A 6,755-nucleotide genomic window follows, 5' to 3' on the forward strand; every position below is an offset into this window, starting at 1 on the left:
TCTTAGTGAAACCCATATTCTAAACTATCTATGTGTTAGTGTGTCCCTCAATGTAAACTTGTTGTGTGAGTAATTTACTTTGTGTGATGTGATTTATTCCCACCATGTAAACTTGTTATGTGTCTGAGTTTCACAGTGTAACCTTGTAATTTGGCTAAATTCGATATTATAAAAGTTATGTTAGTGAGTTCCTCTGTGGAAATTTTTTAGGTGAGTGTGTTCCACAGTGTGAGTGAGTCCCACCATTTGACCTTGTAATATGAGAGAGTTTCAAAGTGTGACGTTGTTATGGAAGTGAATTCTAGTGTCAACCTGTCTAGTTAGTGAGCCTCAGAGTGTAACATTGGTACAGAGTGAGTATGACAGTGTGACATTGTTACGTGTGAGATTCCCACCGTGTAAACTTGTTATGTGTCTGAGTTTCACAGTGTTACCTTTTAATTTCGCTAAATTCGATATTGAAAATGTGATGTTAGTGAGTTCTTCAGTGAAACCTATTTAGGTGAGTGAGTTACACAGTATAACCTTGTTTTGTGAGTGAGTTCCACAGTGTAACAGTGTCATGTGAATCAGTTCTACAGTGTAAACGTTATGTGAGAGAGTTGCACAGTATACTTTTGTTTACTTAGTGAAACCCATATTCTAAGCTATATGTTAGTGTGTCCCACAGTGTAAAGTTGTTGTGTGAGTAATTTACACAGTGTGACCTTGTTATGTCAGTGTGTCCCACCATTTGACCTTGTAATATGAGAGAGTTTTAAAGTGAGACGTTGTTATGGAAGTGAATTCCACAGTGTCAACCTATCTACTTAGTGAGTATCAGAGTGTAACATTGGTATAGAGTGAGTTTGACAATGTGATAAGCTTGTTCTGTAGTAAGTGAGTTTCACAATGTTACCTTTTAATTTCGCTAAATTTGATATTGAAAATGTGTTGTTAGTGAGTTCCTCAGTGTAACCTTTTTAGGTGAGTGTGTCCCACAGTGTAAACTTGTTGTGTGAGTAATTTACACAGTGTAACCTTGTTATGTGAGTGATTTCCACCATGTAAAATTGTTATGTGTCGTAGTTTCACAGTGTTTTCTTGTAATTTTGCTAAATTCGATATTGAAAATGTTATGTTAGTGAGTTCCTCAGTGCAACTTTTTTAGGTGAGTGAGTTCCACAGTGTGACCTTGTTAGGTGAGTGTGTACCACAATTTGATCTTGTAATGTGAGTGAATTTGACATTGTGACATTGTAATGTGTGTGATTCCCACCGTGTAAACTTGTTATGTGGGTGAGTTTCACTGTGTAACCTTGTAATTCCACTATATTCGAGATTGAAAATGTGATGTTAGTGAGTTCCTCAGTGCAACCTTTTTAGGTGAGTGAGTTCCACAGTGTAAATGTGTTACGTGAGTCAGCTCCACAGTGTAACTGTGTTATGTGAGTTAGTTCCACAGTGTAACATTGTCATGTGAGAGAGTTGCACAGTATAATTTTGTTCACTTAGTGAATCCCATATTGTAAACTTCATGTTAGTGGCTCCCACAGTGTAAACTTGTTTTGTGAATAATTTACACGGTGTGACCTTGTAATTTCACTAAATTCTATATTGAAAATGTTATGTTAGTGATTCCCACAGTGTAAATTTTTTATGTGAGAGAGTTCCACAGTGTAAGCTTGTTATCTGGGTCAGTTTCACGGTGTAACATTGTTATTTGAGGGATTCCCATAGTGTTCTCATGTTCTGTGAGTGAGTCGCACAGTTTGACCTGTTATGTCAGTGAGTTCGACATTGAAAATGTAAAGTGAGTGATTTTCACAGTGTGACCTGGTGATAGGAATGATTTTCACAGTGCGGACTGGTTCTGTGAGTGAGTTCCACATTCAAACCATGTTATGTCAGTGAGTCCCACAGTGAAACCTTGTGAACTAATTGAGTACCAGTGTGAGCTTGTTATGTTAGTCACTTCAACACTGTGACCTTGGTGTTCTAGTGAGTTCCAAAGGGTAAATTTATTATGTGAGATATTCCCACAGTTTATTTCACCTTCTTATTGAGGAGGTGAATGAGTTCCACAGAATGAACTTTTTATGTCAGTGTATTCGACATTTGAAAATGTCATGTGAGATAGTTCAATGGTGTAAATTTGTTATGTGTGAGAGTTGCACAGTATAATTTGGTTTACTTAGAGAATCCCACATTGTAAATGTTACGTGAGTGAGTCCCACAATTTGACCTTGTTATGTGAATCAGTTCCACAGTGTGACATTGCTGAGGTCATGAGTTCCACATTGTAAACTTATTATGTGAGAGATTTCCACAGTTTAACTTTCTTATTGAGGGGGATTCCACAATGTGAATGAGTTCCACAGAATGAACATGTGATGTGATTTTTACCTGCCGTCTAACCTTGTTATGTGATTGAGTCCCACATTCTGACCTTGTTATATCACTGGTGTTCGACATTGAAAATGTTTTGTTAGTGAGTTCCACAGTGTAACCTTGTTACGTGAGTGAGTTCCACTGTATAATCATGTTTTCTTTGTAAATCCCATATTATACATTTTATGTTCCTGAGTCCCACAGTGTAACCGTGTTATGTGAGTGATGGGAGTGAATTCCACACTGTCAACCTCTAGTTAGTGAATCTCAGAGTGTAAAATTGGTATGTTAGTGAGTTTGACAGTGTGACGTTGTTATGTGTGAGATTCCCACCATGTAAACATTTTGTTAGTCAGTTCCACAGTGTGACCTTGTTATTTGAGGTATTCCCATAGTGTTATCATGTTATGTGAGCGAGTTCTACTGTGTAAACATTAAAGTGAGTTAGTCAAACAGGGTGAACTTGTTCTGTGAGTGAGTCCCACAGTTTCACCTTGTTATGTCAGTGAGTTCGAGATTGAAAATGTAAAGTGAGTGGTTTTTACAGTGTGACCTTTTGATATGAACAATTTTCACAATGTGGATGGTTATGTGTGTGAATTCCACATTCCAGCCATGTTATGTTAATGAGTTGCACTGTGTAACCTTGTTAAGTAAAGTGTACCAAAGTGTGAGATTGTTATGTTGGTGACTTTCACAGTGTGACCTTGCTATTTGAGTTAGTTCCACAGTGTGATATTGATGTGCTAGTGAGTTCCACATTGCAAACCTATTATATGAGAGATTCCCACAGTTTAATTTTCTTATTGAGGGGGATTACACAACTTAACTTTGTTATTTGAATGAGTTGCACAGAAGGAACGTGATGTAATTTTTACCCACCGTCCTACCTTGTTATGTGAGTGAGTCCCACATTCTGACCTTGTTATATCACTGGGTTCGACATTGAAAATGTTTTGTTAGTGAGTTCCACAGTGTAACCTTGTTACGTGAGTGAGTTCCATTGTATAATCATGTTTTCTTTGTAAATCCCATATTATACATTTTATGTTCCTGAGTCCCACAGTGTAACCGTGTTATGTGAGTGATGGGAGTGAATTCCACACTGTCAACCTCTAGTTAGTGAATCTCAGAGTGTAAAATTGGTATGTTAGTGAGTTTGACAGTGTGACGTTGTTATGTGTGAGATTCCCACCATGTCAACATTTTGTTAGTCAGTTCCACAGTGTGACCTTGTTATTTGAGGTATTCCCATAGTGTTATCATGTTATGTGAGCGAGTTCTACTGTGTAAACATTAAAGTGAGTTAGTCAAACAGAGTGAACTTGTTCTGTGAGTGAGTCCCACAGTTTCACCTTGTTATGTCAGTGAGTTCGAGATTGAAAATGTAAAGTGAGTGGTTTTTACAGTGTGACCTTTTGATATGAACAATTTTCACAATGTGGATGGTTATGTGTGTGAATTCCACATTCCAGCCATGTTATGTTAATGAGTTGCACTGTGTAACCTTGTTAAGTAAAGTGTACCAAAGTGTGAGATTGTTATGTTGGTGACTTTCACAGTGTGACCTTGCTATTTGAGTTAGTTCCACAGTGTGATATTGATGTGCTAGTGAGTTCCACATTGCAAACCTATTATATGAGAGATTCCCACAGTTTAATTTTCTTATTGAGGGGGATTACACAACTTAACTTTGTTATTTGAATGAGTTCCACAGAAGGAACGTGATGTAATTTTTACCCACCGTCCTACCTTGTTATGTGAGTGAGTCCCACATTCTGACCTTGTTATATCACTGGGTTCGACATTGAAAATGTTTTGTTAGTGAGTTCCACAGTGTAACCTTGTTACGTGAGTGAGTTCCACTGTATAATCATGTTTTCTTTGTAAATCCCATATTGTACATTTTATGTTCCTGAGTCCCACAGCGTAAGCTTGTTATGTGAGTAATTTTATCAGTGTGACCTGGAGATGTGATATTGTACTTTGAATTCAGCTTCACATTTAGTAATAAAGTTTTGTATAAACTAAAGTGCTCTCAGTGTGTTAGTCTGTTTTCTTTCAGAAGCTCAAACTTTGTGACCAATCTAAAACGAACAAAGTGAGAGGTACTACTTTACCCATTGCCGAGAGCACTTCAGGATGCCGGATGTGGAATAGTCCATATGCAAGATGCTGGACGTGGAATGGTCCGCCTGCCATATACCGGATGTGGAATGGACCACCTGCCAGATGCTGGATGTGAAATGGTCAACCTGCCAGATGCTGGATGTGGAATGGTCAACCTGCCAGATGCTGGATGTGGAATGGTCCGCCTGCCAGATGCCAGATGTAGAATGGTCTTATGGCCAGATGCCAGGTTTGGAAAGTTCCGCCTGCCAGATGCCTTAAATGGAATAGTCCTCCTGCCAAATGCTAGATGTGGAATGGTCTTCCTTAAAGATGTCAGATGTCAAACAGTCCAACTGGCAGTTGCCGGATGTGGAATGGTCCTCCTGCCAGATGCCGGAAGTGGAATGGTCCACTTGCCAGATGCTAGATGTGGAATGATCTTCTGGTCAGATGCCAGATTTGGAAAGGACCTCCTGCCAGATGGCATGTGGAATAGTCCTCCTGCCAGATGCCACATGTGGAATGTTCCGCATGCCAGTTGCTGGATGTGGAATGGTCCACCAGACAGATGCCGGAGGTGGAATGGTCCTCCTGCCACATGCCAGATGTTGAATGGTCCGCCTACCAGATGCCAGATGTAGAATGGACCGCCTGAGAGATGCCAGATGTGTAATGGTCTGGTCCGCCTCCCAGTTGCTAGATGTGGAATGATGGACCTGACTGATGAAAGATATGGAATGGTCCGCCTGGCTGATGCTGGAGTGGAATAGACCACGTTGCCAGATGAGGAATAGTTTGCTGGAGTGGAATAGACCACAGTTGCCGGATGAGGAATGGTTTGCTGTCAGATGCCAGATGTGGAATGGTGTTTTTCCTAGATGCAGGATGTGGAGTGGTCGTCTGGCCAGATGCCAGATGTGGCATTGTCCACCCACTTGAGGTCAGATATTGACTAGTCTACCTGACAGATGCCAGATGTGCAATGGTCTACCTGGGAGATGCCGGATTTGGAATGGACCACTTGTCAGATGCCGGATGCAGAATGGTCTGCATGTCAGATGTCAAATGTCATATCAGCTTCATGCCATTTGCTGGATATGGAAACGTCCACTTGCCAGTTGCCAGATGTGTAATGGTTCACCGGCCATATGCCAAATGTAGAATTATCTTCTGGACAGATGCTGGATGTGGAATGGAATTCATGCCAGATGCCAGATGTGGAATGGTCTGCGTGGCTGATGCTGGTGTGGAATAGTCCACCTGCCAGATGCTGGAGGTTGAATGGTCATCCTGACAAATTGCAAATGTGGAATGGTCCGCCTAGAAGGTGCCAGATATGGTATTGTCCTCCTGCCATATGTGGAATGGTTCACTTGACAGATGCCAGATATGAAATGGTCCACCTGCCAGATGCTGGATGGTGAATGGTCGACAGATACCAGATATGGAATGATCCATCTGAAAAATGCCTGTCAAATGGTATGCCTGCCAGATGCTGAATGTATAATGGTACTCCTGCCAGATGCTGGATGTGGAATGAGCCACCTGGCTGATGCTGTAGTGGAATAGTCCATCTGCCAGATGCCTGAGGTTGAATGGTCATCCTGTCAGATGCCAGATGTGGAATTGTCTGCCTACCAGATTTCAGATGTGAAATTGTCCACTTGCCAGATATCAGAGGTGGAATTGTCCTCCTGCCAGATGACAGATGTGGAATGTCCTGCCTGGCTGATGTTAATGTGGAATAGTCCACCTGCCAGATGCAGAGGTGGAATGTTCATCCTGACAAATTACAGACAGAATGGTCCACCTACCAGATGCCAGATATGGTATGGTCCTACTGCCAGATGTGAAATTGTCCAATTAACAGATGCCAGATGTGAAATGGTCCACCTGCCAATCACTGGATGTTGAATGGTCGACAGATGCCAGATATGGAATGGTCTGCCTGAAAAATGCCTGATGTGAAATTGTCTGCCTGCCAGATGCCGATTGTAGAATGGTACTCCTGTAGAATGCCAGATGTGGAATGGTCCAGCTTTCAATTGCCAGATGTGGATTGGTTTGCTGCCAAATGCCAGATGTGGAATGGTATTCCTGCCAGATGCTGAATGTGGAGCGGTTGGCCTGCCAGATGCCAGATTTGGACTGGTCTGCCAACGAGATGCCGGATTTAGAATTGACTACCTGCCAGATGCCGGATGTGGAATGGTCTGCCTGTCAGATGCTGGATGTGGAATGTTCCTCTGCCAGATTCCGGATGTGGAATGGTA

Source organism: Narcine bancroftii, unplaced genomic scaffold (assembly GCF_036971445.1).
Source record: "Narcine bancroftii isolate sNarBan1 unplaced genomic scaffold, sNarBan1.hap1 Scaffold_165, whole genome shotgun sequence".
In the NCBI taxonomy this organism is placed as follows: domain Eukaryota; kingdom Metazoa; phylum Chordata; class Chondrichthyes; order Torpediniformes; family Narcinidae; genus Narcine; species Narcine bancroftii.